The sequence below is a fragment of the Anabrus simplex genome, chromosome 8, assembly GCF_040414725.1.
Source record: "Anabrus simplex isolate iqAnaSimp1 chromosome 8, ASM4041472v1, whole genome shotgun sequence".
NCBI classification, from domain to species: Eukaryota; Metazoa; Arthropoda; class Insecta; order Orthoptera; family Tettigoniidae; genus Anabrus; species Anabrus simplex.
The window spans coordinates 50,710,020-50,729,067 of NC_090272.1; positions in this window are offsets into that span (position 1 = coordinate 50,710,020).

A 19,048-nucleotide genomic window follows, 5' to 3' on the forward strand; every position below is an offset into this window, starting at 1 on the left:
TAATAGGGGACGGTTGCCCAGTTGTACATCCTCTTAAAACAATAATCGCAACCACCAAAGCTCCTGCAGGATTAAGGCAGGGTGCAGTCCCATTTCTTTGAACATGAGTACCTGGCAGTGTCGCCAAGCCAACTAGTTACAGACGCAAAAATTGTAATGATGAGTAGATTGCAACGGGATTTTCAACTACAAGCTAAGAAAATTCAATTTGCAAAATACGATTAAAGACACGTGCTTATTCATTTTAAACTACTGTATTTAGCTCTTAATAAATAAATATTTAAAAATAAAAATAATAGACAGTTACTCATCGAATAAAAAACTTTGTAAATCACGGCTCCAAGCAACTTTATCTCCTTCGCTGTCATACTTACGTCTTCTTCAGAATGGATGAAAACACTCACTGCACTGCAAGATTGGAGTTGGGCTAACTCAAGCGGTACCAAGTAAACCAAAGGAAGCTTCTACTGTTAAGAGAAGCGTTTTTTACGCCTGTCAAAGCCATTTAAGACGGGCCGTGGTCAGAACATGTGACGTAGACCTTGTCCTGCATTTCAGGGATGTCAATGAGCGGGTAAGGAAGAAGCTACCGTGAATGAACTCGAGATTTTCAGTAATGCTATAAGCCTTTATTTCGACTCTAACACAGCTGATTACAGTTTACATTGCTTTCCGGAAAGTTCTTTTGGAACAATTATATGTGAGTTAAAAAAACAACAGGTTTGCCTTCTTTTTCAAGTATTATTATTTCGTATCAAAGCGTTGATAAAATATGATATGTAAGTAAAAATCGTTACATTACACAAAATACGCGGCACTTTACAGATATATTTTGTGCGGTCACAATGAGACTGAGTACATCTATAATCAGCGACAGCAGTTCCCTCTTTGGTCGCTTGAACGAGTTCTTGAAGAGCTTTGAAAAGAGCATAGTTGACAGTTATACATGTGTGGGATAGGTTTCTTCCTTTTCCCTCAATCACAAAGTTCTGTCTGTTTTCATAAATACCTCCACTTTCCGAGGTTGTCTCCAGATCTTCCAGCACCACTCCTCAAAAACGATTAAGTGACCTCCAAGTAGACGGCTGAGCTGATGTCTAGGAGATGGAGATTCATAAGGTACCATTCACTCCGAAAGGTGTGTTCTGATTCGCCACACTGTTTCTGGTGATTTGTTTAACGCTAAGGGACGTTGAGGAAGATCTTTCTTCATTTTAATCTTTTAAGAGACGGTCGAAGTCTAAATAGAGAGTGAGTTCTGTTGTTCTCCATCTGTGTCCTTTCATATCTTGCCGCCACTTCCCGGCAAATATCAGGGGATATGGTCCCAGTCATCGAGTTTCAACAGCAGATCAGTAGATTATTTTAAAAGAAGAAGACCTAGCAACTGTAGTGCCTGGGGTCCTAAAGGTTTCGCCTCTCTCACAACATGACACATGACTGGAGGCTCGATACGGACGAGAGGGTAGATCTGCACTGAAGTCGGTCTCCAGCAACCAGTGACTAAACGGGAGGATGACTAAGTGGTATGTTCCGAGCTGTCAGCGGAGAGATGGCGTGGATTGACATTAGTAGACGAATAAGTTTGAGTGGCGTTTATAAAAGTAGGAAAGATCGCAATATGAAGATAAAGTTGGAATTCAAGAGGACAAACTGGGGCAAATATTCATTTGTAGGAGGGGGAGTTAGGGACTGGAATAACTTACCAGGGGAGATGATCAATAAATTTCCTATTTCTTTGAAATCAGTTAAGAAAAAGCTAGGAAAACAACAGATAGGGAATCTGCCACCTGGGCTACTGCCCTAAATGCAGATAAGTATTGATTGATTGATTGATTCTTCAGGTGATAATCATGATTATTACTACCTTGGTCGCGGTTTTAATATCACAATGTTGCACACAGTCCGTGCACCATTTGGGAAGAAAACGCTTACACATGTCCTCAGCGAGCACACGAAAAAGTGTTCAAGCTTTTAAACACACTGTATCGTCGCCTACAGTGGACACCGTTTTAGGATCAGATTCTCACTTTCCTTGGACTAGATGACTCATAAAAATATATTATGTATCAAAGTTTCCACCCAATATTGCAGAGCCATCACGACGGTCTTGCGTTGGTCGCATAATAGACAAATATTTCATCAGATTCATGAATGAGACGACACCTATTGCTTATTATGGACCCTGTGAATGTCAAGCAGGTATTTTTCAACAATTAGGCTATTGTTTAAGGTGTAAAACTGTAGGCTGATCCTATCTTCAGTAGAATCTAAACTGCACCGCGCTAAATCTGACACAGTATTACCGAGGTCCTGCACTTTTGAACTTTCCTTAAAAATTCCATATTATGCTACCCAGCCCATCTCAAGTTAATGGTACTGAACTTGTGACTTTTGAAGCACATGCTTCAAAGCGAAATTATGGTTCTGAGGTACCTGAATTATAGTGATCTTGTTGTTCTGCCAACGTCATTTTAATAACCACCTTCAGTCCTATTTGAGTGTTAATGGGATGCATAAATGAGAGCGAAATGGCTATTTATTGTCGAATATTGTAGAACGAAATCATAGTAACTTAAACTTTAGTTTTTGTAAGGTTTAAATATCTTTAGGTCAGAGCATTTAGGTTTCTTGACGCAGAATACGTCTGTAGTTTCACCATCATACTTGGATCGGTGAATTGTACAAGAACATGGCAGTTTTAAAATTGAACTGATTTCTACAGTACATAACGCTTGCGACGAGTGTTTAATGTCTCATTGTAAAGAGAAAGGAACATTGTATGTAGAAACAACAATGTGACTTCGGTGTGACGTCATAGGGTGATGGAACAGTGCTGCCATCTTGAATACTAAAATCGTCGTGCCGCGAGGCTAACAATAGACTCCTGCATAATATCATACCGTGTGAGATGTCGTTGACTTCATACTCCATTTGTGGGTTATTCAGGGATACGGTGAAAAGAATCAAACGGAGAACATTTGAGAAAATTGTAGTGTGAGGAAATAAAAAAATTCATTCGCAAAATTTGAGAAAATTATTGTGCGAAAAAATGCGAAAACTGTGTTTCGCAACTTTGAGAAAATTATCGAGAGAAGATATGCGAAAAATGTCTTTCAAAAAATTTGGGAAAATAATAGTGGGAAGAAATGCGACAATTGGCTTTTGCAGAATTTGGGAAAATAGATGCAAAGAAATGCGAAAACTATCTTTAGCAAAATTTGAGAAAATTACCATGAGAAAAAATGTAGCCATCGTGGCTCAGGTAGCAGCGCATCGGTCTTTCACCTCTGGGTTCCGTGGTTCAAATCCCGGTCACTTCGTGTGAGATACATGCTGGACAAAGCGGAGGTGGGGCAGGTTTTTCGGGTACTCTGATTTTCCCTGTCATCTTTCATTCCAGCAACACTCTCCAATATAATTTCATTTCATCTTTTAGTCATTAATCATTTTTTTTGCTAGGGGCTTTACATCGCACCGACACAGATAGGTCTTATGGCGACGATGGGATAGGAAAGGCCTAGGAGTTGGAAGGAAGCGGCCGTGGCCTTAATTAAGGTACAGCCCCAGCATTTGCCTGGTGTGAAAATGTGAAACCACGGAAAAGCATTTTCAGGGCTGCCGATAGTGGGATTCGAACCTACTATCTCCCGGATGCAAGCTCACAGCCGCGCGTTTCTCCGCTCACAGCCAACTCGCCCGGTCTTTAATCATTACCCCAGGGGAATGCGAAAGGCTCCGGTAGCCGGCGCTTCGTTCATTCCGTACCTGACCCGGTCAAATGACTGGAAATAGGTTGTGGATTTTCATCTCACCGGGAGGAGAAATGTGAAAAATGTCTTTTACAAAATTTGAGGAAATTATCTCCTTCTTCTACCGCTTTTCCCACATCTGTGGGGTCACGGCTGCGCACTGTGTTGCATATGTGGATTTGGCCCTGTTTTACGGCCGGATGACTTCCCTGATGCCAACCGTATGAGGAGGAACGTAATACCTGTTGCGTGTTTCTGTGGTGGTTGGTGGTGTGGTGAGTTGTCTGAATATGAAGAGGAGGGAGTTGAGACAAGCGCCCAGTCCCCGAGACAGCAGAATTAATCAGACCAAATTTAAATCCCCGATCCGGCGGGGGATCGAATCTGGGACCCTCTGAACTGAAGGCTTCGACGCTGACCATTCAGCCAAGGTGTCGGACTTTTGAATTCTTTCTATGTCTCATTAAATGAACCGTTCATACACCTCACTCGCCTCTGTCTCTTTCCGTCCCCACCCCTCTCTCTTTATCTCTCTCACCTTTAGGCCTCGTTGTCAGCCCCTGAGAGTCTGGGACTGCTTACTTGGAATGTCCGGAGTTAGAGGATTTCTTCAACCTTGCTGGTTGGAACAGTCATCAGATTCACTGGCTCTCACATGAAAGAGATAGGCTGCATATTTAACCTCAAGAGTCTGGGTGAACCCCACCCAACCCCTCAAAGTTAAAATGCTTGGACGAGTTAACAATCAAATGCAGAGTCCATGAAGAAGAGGCATACATCGTCGACTTGTGAGAGCAGTGTTACCAGGTTTTTGAAATGCCAATAAGGGACAGGTAATGTCAACACGGCATAACGACATTTGCTGAAGAAAATACTGAGATATAATTTAGTGTACTATTGTAGGCACAAACTTTATTACAGTATTTTTCTGTTTCATTTTCTACATGGATCTTCACTGTTAGCCCTTTTCAATAACGCTGAACCTCTCTTAATCGCCTGTTACGTTTATAAGTGACAACACTGTAGCTCATCCCACGTTAAGAAAGCAGTACTGCTCTTATGGACCTACAAGGAGTGAACACACCCCCCTCTGAGACACCCATAATTCCTCGTGATTTAGGGATATTATACTGTACTTTGTGATGTATTATGAAAGAGATAAAGATGATGAGGCATTTTTGCCCGTGAGTTATTAAAATAACTATATAACATTTTTTTTCATAAATATATTCGTAGGGAGGAAACACAATGGAGGGAACAGCCATCGCTTCGTTGTTTTCCTTCATTTTCCTTCCTCTGTGTTGCTCTGGTACAAGCCTCGTGTAGTCCCTCACTATGTGAACCGCCGGCAGCTCACTTCTGTAGTGAAGTCATCTGCAGTATTTACTGTATTTGTTGCGTGTGTTATAATCCTAATAATAGTAATAATGGCGTATGGCCTCCGAAGAGGCGGGTCTTTTTCTCGTAGACGGCCTATTAGGCGACCTACATGTCTGTGAAGATGAGGGCCCAACCTAGGATGATTTCTAATGCTGAATACGCCACACACCCAGCCCCCGAGTCATTGAATAAAATCCCCGACCCGGCCGGGAATCGATCCCGGGACCGAAGGCCAGTACGCTGACCATTCAGCCAACGAGTTGGACAGTTGCGTGTGTGTTTTCAGGCTTTAAATCAGTCGTACATGTCTTGTGTTGAGTGAGAGTTGGTTGTATATTGCATAGTATGTGTGTGTGTTCTATTATTTTCGTACTGTGCAGAAGTTCTTACTGAAGATTTTGGTGTTGTGGTGTGTAGCAATACGTCATGGCATAACATGCACTGATAAAAATATTGCCGTGTGTTTTATTTGTGCTTGGTTTTCTTATTTAGCTGTTCTTTCTTAAACGCATTTTTTAATTTTTTCACTTCTTCATGACCGCATTTAATACGACAGCACAGTAGTACCTCGCGTTGCCTGGGGAAATTTATTAAGTGCATTCCTCAGCCCTCGAGCCCATAAAAAATATTATTTCTCTATTTTCTCTCCCAATTTGCTTTACACTTCAATGCTGAGGTTTTTAACAGCGTAGTTTACAAAAAATAGCCCCTGTAATCCCCCGGCCCCTTTAGTTCACAAAAATAATTTGCAGCTTAGTTTCTTCTTCTTTTTATTTTGAACTTAAATACGGAATTTCAAAAATGTATGTGCTATCGTTTACCCGTGATGGTGTTCAGCAGAGCCGTCCGATATGGCAACCCTGTTGTCATAAGTACAGTACTGTTTTCCTAACATGGAATGAGCTATATTGTGAACGGTCTTACTCTCACCCCACCACAGCACAACACAAACTGCCAACTTTAACACTTTCTGCCAAAGAATTTGAAAGGGGAAAAAAGTAGAGTTTCTGTAATTGTTGCTTTGACATAAACCAGGTGTCTCTGTGTCTTGCTCCCAGGAGTCCCGCGCTTGGTTTCGGCGCCGGCTGTTCTCTCGCTGATCACACGTTTCGATCATGGTGCAGAATCGCTAGATTAAGAATAATTAACTGAAATGCAGGATCGGTAGATACTGCTGTAGACAGATAACTTTAACCATGGTAGAAGTGAGTTGTTTAAATAAGGAGAAAGGGCGTCCGGTATGCTGTTAAAACGGGACAGTACTTGAGATCTTCAAATACGGGAAATCCCGTATAATGCGGGACACCTGGCAGTACCATGCTAGCAAGTTCACCTGCCTGGAAATGATATGGCGTATGGCTTTTAGCACCGGGAGTGACCGAAGACATGTTCGGCTCGCCAGGTACAGGTCTTTTGATTTGACTCCCATAGGCGACCTGCGCGTCGTGATGATTAAATGATGATGAAGACAACATATACACCCAGCCCCCGTTCCAGCTGAATTACCCAATGATGGTTAAAATTACCGATCCTGCCGGGAATCAAACCCGTAACCCCTGTGACCAAAGGCCAGCACGCTAAATACTTAGCCATCGAGCCAGACCACGTGTCTGGGAATGTATAGTGATAACTAGTGAAGATCTAGGCCCCTGTGAGGTTTGTACATTCCTGTAGTAGCAGGTGAATTTGTCTGAATAATCCTAGAGCTAACTAGTTAATACCTACAAATCCTATGAAGTCCTTTGATAACAGTTGACCTGTCTGGAAACACGAACAGCTTTTTTAGCTACTTACGAACTAGGTATTGCAAGACGCTCAGTAGTCTGCTGAAGAGTTATGAGATTATTGCTTCATGTTCTCCAAGTTAACCACATTTGTTATTCAATAGATACAGTAATATTTCAATGAAGATATTAGTGAGGCAACTATGACCTAATTGGTTGTTATGAATAATTTGTTCTGATTGGGATTTATCGCTACTTGATGTAAATACCATCCCGAAAACATTCTTCCTAACGATTAGATTTAGATAGTAAGAACTTATATACCTAGAGTGTTCGAAAATGATGCTTTATAATGTGTTGCTTGTCCTTTGAGCAATGTATCAAATTTTCTTTTTCTTTTTCTTCTTTTTCTTCTTCTTCTTCTTCGTCTTCGTCTTCTTCTTCTTCTACCCCTATCTCAGGCCCGTATTCAGCAACGTCAGATAGTTTTGCTTTGTCTTTCGATTTCCAAAACTCTAACAATGTCATTATCTCGGATAACGCTCACTTCTGTATTCGCCGCAGAATTTACTAACTTTTCTTAAGTTATTATATATCATTTTCTGCATTTTGGCGTATTTTCAAATTCGCCATATTATAGAACGTGTGCAGTACTCGTAAAATGACCACTATTTGTTTCTCATCCGAAATTCAGCACTTTGCAGCGCTCCTTTGAAAACCAGTGTCTAGGCATCCCTTTTATCATTGGTGCATGCGTGTCACATATACATAGAAACTACGGGGCTGGAGGACCACCTGGCGTATCTGCTGTCCTTGTATGAGTGTGTCACTGTATGGTAATCCTGTGGAAGAAATTCCACGCCAAAGCATTATACGTTGAGGTAGTAATCAAACTTAGCTTGAAATATTTCTTTCTCTCACAGGTCTCGGTTTAAGAAAACTAAGATTTCGTTTCAACCTGAATTTGAACCTTACATTTATCATACTGACAGACAGAAAACAAATGACTACGTGCTACTGTACCGGTTGGTACACCTATTCGCTGCACATTTGAATTTTCCGCCTTAAAGTACTCCTCTACAGCTGAAACTCTGAACTTTAAAACTGAATTAATTCAACCGTTTATCAGAAGATGTCACTGTGTTAATTTCGAATTGTTTTTGTTTACTAATTATCAAGAAGAGTGGACATTCTCTCACAGATGTCTCTACCAAAAACTATGATCATGCACCCTGGTGCGAAGTGAAGGAACTTTTCTTGAAGATATTTTGTATTCATAAGTTTGTTCTTTACTAAATGTTGTTCTTTCATTTGTGGGTTGGCAATATTAATCTTTCTTTCCGCCAGTTTTGAAACTAGCCAATCGTTAATTTCTGTCATTAATTTTCAGCCAATGGCGTCTTTCTTCTCCAATGTTGATGTGTAACTGTAAGCTATCCAATAAACGTCTGTGGGTGTGTCTTAATCATTCATGAAAGGTCTCGAATCTTCCCCGAGAGTATAACAACTGCTGATTTTCCTGCCTCTCCGCCACTCGTACAACATCTAGCATAGTGTATGGAAGTATAGCAGGAGGCGGGAAGCGCCTCTTTCATCCGCCAGCAGCTCTTCTACAAGGTAATGGCCTTTTAACATCTTTATTTCTTGCTAGCTCAGCAGTTTAGCCCTCGGGGAAAGTCCGAAACCTTTTCAATGTAACCTACCTTTCGAAAAATGTAACTTAGTGCCGGCTTATGTAAAAGTTTCTTATTACTTTAACTGTAAATCGGGGATAGAGAGTGCTTTACCCTCTCGAGCTCCCCTTCATTTTGAGTTGAGGTGACTACGTTTTCATAACCGATTTTCTACTCTTAATGTATTAAAATTTTCTTATACGAGTCACCTCCCTAGTTTGGGAATAGCCCCTGTATCATCGGCCTAGTGCCCCTTAGGTTTTATACAGTTTCATGTAGGAGTGCAAGCAACGCCTCCATTCATCTTGGTATTTTGGGCCATTTAATTAACCAATTATTTTTCTTTTAAGGCCCTGTAGGCTGGGTACGAGATACCCCTGTTTAATTCTTGTAAGTTGTGCCTCGATGGCAAGTTTTTGTAAAGTCTGGTATTGCCTTTAATAGGCTTGCAAAATTGAGAGCGGGTCAGTTCTTTCTTGTGTTTGAAAAGTGCCTCTGGGAGGCTTGAGGTTAAAAGTTGGGAGCATGTGCTCCTTGAATGAAGGGGTTTTCTGCGCTTTGAATAAATGAGTGTACCTTGGTAATGTTGGGCTTGTAGTTCAAGGGTTGTGTAACTGAGGCTCGAAGCCAGAACTTGTAAAGACCCCGAAACTTGTGCTTTCGTTTGTCAAGTTATCAGTGTACCTGTGTTTTTTATTGCTATTTCACGTAGTGAAAATTTGTAAAATCTTGTTGTCTATTGAAAATATAACCTTTATTGAAATTTTAATTTCGGACTTGTAGTTAGACTCATTCCAGCCCGCACCTTCTTTCATCTCTGCATTCCACGGATAACTCCGTAACACTACCATTATCGAAAAGTTAACAAATTTTTAAGTACGTTCGGTGTTTGGGAATATTTTATCATAAGCATAATATGACGTTCCAAGAGAAGGTATTGTAATTGAATTGAATTCAAATTATTTGAATTTGGTGGCAAATTTTGCAAAATTAGCCTATACACTAAAAAATACGGCAATATTCCTTATTCTTCATCAACAAATCATACCCAGTCGTATATCATACAAGATATACGCTACAATCTAAAATTCATAAATTGATAACCTAAAATGTCTTTCAAAATTAGTGTCCTCGTAGTCCTCAAAGTATGTAGAGCGTCATTTTTATTGGATATTACAGTCGTCTACGAGCTGCCATCTTGTATTAATATCTTGCGTTTCCTACTTAACCAGCCAACGGCCGTAGCCGTGTTGAAACACCGGATCCCGTGAGATCTCCGAAGTTAAGCAACAGTGGGCGTGGTCAGGAGATGGATGGGTTGCCACGCACTGTTGGTGGGGGTAAGGGAATGGAGGAGCGGAAAGGAACTGGCCACGCTGCCGCACGTAAACTCCGGTTCAGGAACACCTCTGCGGAGGTTCGGACCTGCCTTCGGGCAGAATAACCCTTACCTACCTACTTAACCGGCCAACCTCCGGTAAAATTTTAAACCGAGATAATACCTATTGTTTTCATTTCATTACCCGTTCAACTTCCAGGGTTGGTTTCTTCCCCGTACTCAGCGAGGGATCGTACTCCTATCACCTCAAGGGCAGTGTCCTGGAGAGTGAGACCTTGGGTCAGGAATACAACTGGGTAGAAGGACCAGTACATCTCCCAGGCGGCCTCAGTTGCTGTGCTGAACAGGGGCTTTGTGAGGGAAAGGGAAGATGGGAACGGATAGTCAAGGAAGAGGGAAGGAAGCAGCTGTGGCCTTAAGTTATGTAATATCCCGTCATTTGCCTGGAGGAGAAATGGGAAACCACTTCGAGAATGGCTGAGGTGGTAATCGAACCCTCCCTCCCCCCCCCCCCCTCTACTCAGTTGACTGTCTGAGGCTGTGTTGAACTCGTTACAGTATCCGTACCACTTTCCAAATTTTGTGGCAGAGTCGGAAATCGAATCCGGACCTTCCGGGGTGGCAGCTAATCACACTAACCACTATACTACTGTACAGAAGAGCACTAATACCCATTATTCCAGATAATTTTGTGGATGTCCGCCTCTGTGGTGTAGTGGTTAGTGTGATTAACTGCCACCCTCGGAGGCCCGGGTTCGATTCCCGGTTCTGGCACGAAATTTGAAAAGTGGTACGAGGGCTGAAACTGGGTTCACTCAACCTCGGGAGGTCAACTGAGTAGAGGTGGGTTCGATTCTCACCTCAGCCATCCTCGAAGTGGTTTTCCGTGGTTTCCCAATTATCCTCCACGCAAATGCCGGGATGGTGCTTAACTTAAGGCCACGGCCGCTCCCTTCCCTATTCCTTGTCTATCCCTTCCAATCTTCCCATCTCCACCAAGGCGCCTGTTCAGCATAGCAGGTGAGACCACCTGGGCGAGGTACTGGTTATCCTCCCCAGTTGTATCCCCAGACCCAATGTCTCACGCTCCAGTACACTGACCTTGAGGCGGTAGAGGCGGCATCACTCGCTGAGTCCCAAGGAAAAACCAACCCTGGAAAGTAAACAGATTAAGAAAGAAAAAAATACTTTTGTGGATGAATACGAATTTAAGTGTTATCTCGGTTCTTAGTTTTAAACTGAGATAAAAGCTTTTAAACTCGCGTTGGTGAATTCGGGTCTCGGAGAAAATGACACCAGGTCACAGCTTTTCATATGGAATTTGGAAATCATTGAACAGCCTAAGGACAGGAGTTTCGCCCTGTAAGACGAGCTTGGATAAGTGGAGTGTACGCCACAACTACGATGAGCTCTACGACTGCGGTATCTCACAAGAGCTGGTCTGCCCCTTGATGAAGGACAAATGTTCAACAGAAGACGTAAACTTTTGCTACTCGCTGACAAAATCTTGTTTAACGACCGATCGAAACTTCTCTGTTCCTGTGTGCTGTCCATGAATAATGCACAATGTAGAAAATGAGTTCTAACATGAAAATCAAGCTTTTTCAGACCCATGAACATATATTTTCTTCTTCTACGTGTGAGCAATATGTCGTGAAAGTTTGGCTGTACATTATTGTTACAATTGAGCTTGCATCCGGGAGATAGTGAGTCCGAACCCCACCATCACCAGCCCTGAAGATGGTTTTCCGTGGTTTCCCATTTTCCACCAGACAAATGCGGGGGTTGTACCTTAATTAAGGCCACGGCCGCTTCCTTCCCACTTCTAGTCCTTTCCTATTCCATCGTCGGCATAAGACCTGTTTGTGTCGGTGCGACGTAAAGCAAGTTGTATTGTTAAAACATTTACTCTCAGAGAAGTGGTAAGATTCTAAAAAGTTCACCCCCAACCCCGGACACACTTTACCACAAATAAGAAGTGAGATACGAAAGGAAAGCCTCCGTGGCTCAGACGGCAGCGCGTCGGCCTCTCACCGCTGGATACCGTGGTTCAAATCCCGGTTACTCCATGTGATATTTGTGCTGGACAAAGCGGAGGCGGGACAGGTTTTTCTCCGGGTACTCCGGTTTTTCCTATCATCTTTCATTCCAGCAACACTCTCCATTCTCATTTCATAGCATCTATCAGCCATTAATAAATCACTTTGGGAGTGGCGACACCATCGTACTAACAGCCCATATTGCTTCATTCATTACATCCCTGACCCGGTCAATGACTGGAAAACTGGTTGTAGGTTTTCATTACAAAAGGAAATATTTTAACGTGGATGAAAGAGATTGGTTGCACAGTACGCGTGATGTAGGCTGCCCTGAGGTCACGGACGAGAAATGGTTTTGCAATTAAAACTTGCGCAACAGATTTACGTTTTCAAATACACTACATTTGGCCATACACAGTAGAGAAGCTGATATTCAACAAATAGTTGCTTGCAAAGTGGTTCCGTAGATCTCAAAAATAAAATAGACAACACGAAGAACATAACATTATCAATTGTTCTCTGTATCTCTTATAATCATTCTTCTAACCGGACCATGATCCTATTGCACCCCGTTCTGCAAGATCTTGTACAGAATATTCGTCTCCCTGAAATCCTGAGAAAAGTTTCACCACCTGTAAACCGATCGGAATTGCCGAACGTGATAATGCATTACAGCTGCGAAGCTAAGCTCTGCATTCGGGACACGCGTGGGTTGAACTAGTAATGGGATCATCGAATACAAAATAATTCCGCCTCTGTGGTGTAGTGGTCAGTGTGATTAGGTCCCTCTCCCGGGAGGCCGGGTTCGATTCCGGGCCCTGCCACGAAATTTGAAAAGTGGTACGAGGGCTGGAACGGGGTCCGCTCCGCCTCGGGAAGTCAACTGAGTAGAGGTGGGTTCGATTCCAGCCTCAGCCATCCTGGAAGTGATCTTCCGTGGTTTCCCATTTCTCCTCCAGGCAAATGCCGGGATGGTACCTAACTTAAAGACACTCCCGCTTCCTCCCCTCTTCCTTGCCTGTCCCTTCCAATCTTCCCATCCCCCACGAGACCCCTATTCAGCACAGTAGGTGAGGTCACCTGGGCGAGGTACCTAGTTGTTCCTCCGACCAAATGCCTCACAATCCAGGACACTGCCTTGAGGCGGTAGAGGTAGGATCCCTTGCTGAGTGGGGGGACCACCAACCCTGGGCGGTAAACGTATTAAATAAATAAACAAGTAACTAATTAAAAATGAGAGGACATTTCCTCTTAGTGAAACCTAGAACCTGACTTTTCATACCATTTACCTTCAGCAATGATAAGACACGAACGCATAAAAATGAAAAGTTGTATTTTTATTATTTTACTATCCCACTTTAGTGCCTCTTTTTCCACTTATTCCAATTACTAAATGCCAATCATTAGAAATTATTATTGGTTTTATACATAATAAATCTACAATGTGTTTCTAATGATTCCTGCGTATTATGTTATGCCAGTAGACAATAATTATCATTGACCCTAAAAATGTTTTAAATTGCACAAACATTTTTAAGTGACTTTTCCCACTCCTTGATTGATTGGTCAGCCTTGAGGTAATTTTGTTAGTAGTAAATGTTGACTAGCCCGCTCTAACATAATGTAGTGGGAGTAACATAAATTCTAGGAGTTCTAATGGGCCCAACCCCTAATGTTTATGCAAACCTCATTGCACTACCGTCGTGCAGGTACACTCTACTTATTACTCGCTTCAGTAAATTTGCTTTCTAACATGTCTGTCTGTCTGTCTGTTAGGTCATCAGCCCAGAGGCTGGTTGGATCCTCAAATAGCACCACCAAAGTTTATGCAGTTATAAGGAAAACCCAAAAACCAATGGAAGCACCAAAATGAAGCGTATTAGGCAAGATGGGGAGTGAGGTAGTTTGCCATTGCCTTCCTCACTGGGTCAGAAAGTACTAATGCAGCACGACTGACCCTATGAGCAGCACCTTTCATAACACTCAGATGCACTAGTCATGCTCTGAATGTCATTACTCAGCACTACCCATACCCCAGCAACTTCCATATTGTCACAGCCATGGATGTTGACTGGGACTTCGGTGGAAGCTACACTTTACTCAGGTCTGTGCCAAGAGATGGATGCAAAAGTACTGTATCCATCAAGAAATGACAGCAGGCAGCTTTCTAACATACTTCTTCATAAACATCCCGGCCCTAGTAAAAGGCCAGGTAAAGGCATTTGATGTTAATTCTCTGTTGTTGCTCTTGTAAATATGCATATAAGGTCTCTAGATGTAGTTTGAACTTGAATATTATTTTAGGAAATTAGTGTTATTCATTTAAGGTGTATTTGTTGTATATTGTCTTGTATTGAATCACCTTTAATTGGGCAAATAACCTGTTAGTAAACTCGTATCCTCGTCCCGAGGTGGTGCAGCTCTTTTCAGGCACACCCCCATTGGAGGTAAGCTGCATGTACTATTTCAACCACATATCACCCCTCCTGCCAATTTTAAATTCCTGGCAGTACCGGGAATCGAACCCGGGGACGGCAGCTAATAACACTAAGCGTTACGCTACGGAGGCGGACAAATAACCTGTTGATGATAAATAAATATATCTATCTATCTATCTATGTTGTTGCAAGTAACTGAACAACAGGGATGTATTACGCAAAACTTCTCCGCCAGGCAGCGTGTGTGAACCGGTATCCGCTTCCCATCTCTCCCTTTTTCTAGATTTGACTTGTATAAAATATTTCACAATTCGATTTCTTTAAATAAAAATATGTATTTTTATAGAGAGAATGGAATTTCTGCTGATGCTGTGAAAGAGATTCAACATGCATGTATTGATTTTACTGTATCAATTTATTTCTATTGTCTACTCTAATTGCAGTCTTTCCCTCCTGTGGACTACATTAATTATTATTAACAAAAGTGCAGTGCATAAACGATGTTCATTTGAAAGCGAAATGGACCAAATGCAGAGAAGGATTGGAAAAATAAGTAGAATGAAGCAGAAGTTGATAGGAAGTTAAATATAAAGTAGAGCAACTTCCTTTTTAGTAATTTCGATAAACGCTGAATTCCGTAATTTTCTATTAAGTTAGAAGCATACTTAAAGGCTGCTGCCTAGCAGCAGTACGAGACACAAGTATTCAGTCTTTGGTCCGCGAGACGCCATCTGACGAGCACTTATGGAAATGTTTACTCTCTCTCGCCTGCGTTTCAATAAAATTTACCGGTTGCATCACACAAGGACTGAACTCCTCTCAGCATGAGTGAGAACCCAGGGTTAGGAGCAGACTATTTTTCTTTTTCACTAGTGGTTTATTTTTTATTTTTTGCTAGTGGCTTTACGTCGCACCGACATAGATAGGTCTTATGGCGACGATGGGATAGGAAAGTTCTAGGAGTTGGAAGGAAGCGACCGTGGCCTTAATTAAGGTACAGCCCCAGCATTTGCCCGGTGTGAAAATGGGAAAACACGGAAACCTATCTTCAGGGCTGCCGCCGGTGGGATTCGAACTCACCATCATTTCCCGAATGCAAGCAGACAGCTACGCGAACCTAAACGCTGGACGACTCACTCGGTCTTTTTTCTTTTTTTAAAATTTCAATTAATAATAATAATAATAATTGTTACCGAGTTTTCGTGGATGTGCAGAGGTGAAAGAAGGTGCGGGGGTGAACAGGTCTCAAAATACGAAATTAAAGTTAAGATAAAATTTAACAAGGTTATATTTTCTTAGCAAAATCAAGAAATAACAAGAATGGCAGGTACAGAGTAGCAAGGCAAGAAATGTACAATTACAGTATTCACAGGATTTGGGCTTCGAGCCCCGGACTCACAATTCTTGAGCAATTAGCCCAACTTTACCCAAAAACAAGATTTGACAAAGGGGCAGAAGACCCCAATCATGTTCAGGAGCACTTACTCCCAATTACAAAATAAAGCCTCCTCGAGGCACCCAAAATCAATTTCAAAAGAGCAAACCGCTCTCAAAGTTTAAGCCTATCAAAGGCCACACCAAACTCGACTTTCAAGCTGTCCTCCAAGGACATAGACACAGGGGTAAAAAGATACCCAACCTACTGAGGCCTATTAAGTGAAGAAACAGAAATATTACATGGCCTCGACAATACCAATTTGAGAGGAGGCGAAGCTGCACTCCTAATACATTTTGTTTACTAGGTCGTTAATGCAAGGGCTAATCCCATACTAAAGAGGTGACTTATATGAGAAGACAATTTACATTACGCTAGAAGAAACGGTTGAGAAAATAAGTTCACCTCGAAGCAATATGAGTGGGAGCTCGAGAGGGTTAAGCACTCTCTATCCCAATTTGTAGTTAAAACAGAAAGAATTGATACCGAGTGTCTTTACATTTTAAGGGAAAGTTACATGGTAAAAGGCTTCAGACCTGCCCCGAGAGTTAAACTGCTGAGCTAGCAAGAAAAGAAGTTATTAAAAGGCCATTACCTTGTGGTTGAACTGCTGCCCGAAGAAAGAGGCGCTTCCCGCCCCCTGCTACGTACTTTACACACTGAAAGATGTTACTGAAGTGGCGCGGAGACCCGAAAATCAGCAGTTTATATACTCTCGCGGAAAGTTCGAGGCGTTTCAAGAATGAGAACACCCTCCCACAAGAATTTTATTGGCTAACCAAGAGAACCCCTACACAAGATGAAGAAGAAACACATTATTGGTGGAAAATTAATTCGAGAAATTCGGGATTGGTAAATTCAAAACAAGGGGAAAGAAAGGGTTAATATTGCCAACTTAAACAATGACTGAAAGAAATTTAACAAAGAACAAACTTATGAATTCAAAATTTCTCCAAAAACACAGTTATTTCACTTCGCACTAGGGTGCACCATTGTAGTTCTTCAGTAGTGTCCTCTAGAAGAGAATGTTCACACTTCTTACTACAGGCAAAACAAAAATACATCGAAAACGACCCAGTTCAGAAACTTCGAAATTTACAAGTAGGGACATCTTCTGAGAAACTTGAAAATGAACACAGTAGTTAAAGTTCAGGCTTCCTCCAGTAGAGGAGTTTCAACTGGCGCAAGGTTTGAATTAACGGCGCGGGGGTGTACCTCCCGGTACAATAATAATAATAATAATAATAATAATAATAATAATAATAATAATAATAATAATAATAATAATAATAATAATAATAATGTTATTGTTTTAACGCCCCACTAAATACTATTACGGTTTTCTGAGACGCCAAGGTGCCGGAATTTTGTCCTGCAGGGGTTTTATACGTGCCAGTAAATCTACCGACACGAGGCTGACGTATTTGAGCACCTTCAAATACCACCGGACTGAGCCAAGATCGAACCTACCAGGTTGGAGTCAGGAGGCCAGCGCCTCAACCGCCTGAGCCATTCAGCCCGGCTTTTTAATTTCAGAGAGCTTGGATAATGAACCGTATTAAGAGCCATATGCGCGGACTTGCTCTTCTTCCTGTAGACTTCTATGAACAGACGATTAGTCGACTAAAAGTGAGTGTAACTAAGGACAATCAACAAACGAGTTAACAAACGCTTGCATAAACCATTCTCCCACTGAGTGGTGTGGCGGTGGTGATGGTGGTGGTGATGATTATTGTTTTAAAGGAAGAACAACTAGGCAAGCATCCTCAATATAACACTAATTGCCATAATACCTATCTGTGTCGGTGCGACGTAAAGCTAATTGTATACAACACTAATCAGGGAGGAAAAAATGAATGGGATCCAACACTTCGAAAAATGAAGGTATCGGCCAAGAAAGGCGTGAAAATGAAAGAATCCCTAGGCCTTGAATAGTCTCATACCGTCGGGGTCGGAAAAGAACAAGAGTTGACTCAGGGAGGTCGCATAGTATGGATGAAAGTGAGGAGCCTCCACAAGTAAGTGGAAGCAATGGCAGGACTCAGCTAAGGGCCCCGTGGTTGCCAACCCATGCTCCCAATCTGAGAGCCCCTGGGGCCTGTTAGTCGCCTATACGACAGACAGGGGATACCGTGGGTGTTATTCTACCACCCTCACTCACAGGAGTTCTCCCACTGCGTGCCGCAAGTGAGTCCATGTAGGTCTCTGAGAGTGTGTTTATATTGGAATGAATCTCGATTCGCTATCATTTTCCCTAAAGCTATTTTGACATAAATGGGTCTAATAGCTGGGGGTTATCCGTAAAGTGTGTACCGTGACGTGACGGAAGTGTAACGGAAGTGTAACCATAGCAACTGTAACAGGCAGTGATGTGCGGTTTGGTTCGATGGTCAGACAGTGTTACCTAGCAACTGTACAAGCAGTGATGTAAGGTATGGGTGGATGGTCAGACAGTGTTACCTAGCAACCGTGCAGGCTGTGAAGTAAGGTATGGATGGATGGTCAGACAGTGTTTCCTAGCAACCGTGCAGGCTGTGAAGTAACGTATGGGTGGATGGTCAGACACTGTTACCTAGCAACCATACAGGCTGTGAAGTAAGGTATGGGTGGATGGTCAGACACTGTTACCTAGCAACCATACAGGCTGTGAAGTAAGGTATGGATGGATGGTCAGACAATGTTACCCTCTAGGGTCGGTTTTTATCTCGCACTCAACGAGGGATCCCAACTCTATCGCCTCAAGGGCAGTGTCTTCGAACGTGAGACTTTGAATCGATGGATACGACTTCGGCGGAGGACCAGTACCCCACCCAGGCGGCCTCATCTGCTATGCTGAACAGGGGCTTTGTATGGGAATGGAAAGATTGGAAGGGACAGGCAAGGAAGAGGGAAGGTAGTGGCCGTGGCCTTAAGTTAGGCACCATCCCGGCTCTTGCCTGGAGGAGAAGTGAGAAACCACGGAAAATCACCTCCAGGATGGTTGAGGTGGGACTCGAACCCATCTCTACTCAGATGACCTCCAGAGGCTGAGTGGACCCCGTTCCAGCTCTCGTACCACTTTTCAAATTTCGTGGTAGAGGAGGGAATCAATCGCGGGCAGCTAATCACGCTAACCACTACACCACAGAGGCGGACACCACTAGGAATACTGATAAAAATAGAAGAACGACAGAAAAATGTTGTAGAACAGGAGAAATGATCGACAGGAAAAGTAATTTACTTCATGAATCAGGACTTACAGTAGATAAAATGATAGGGAACATCAAAC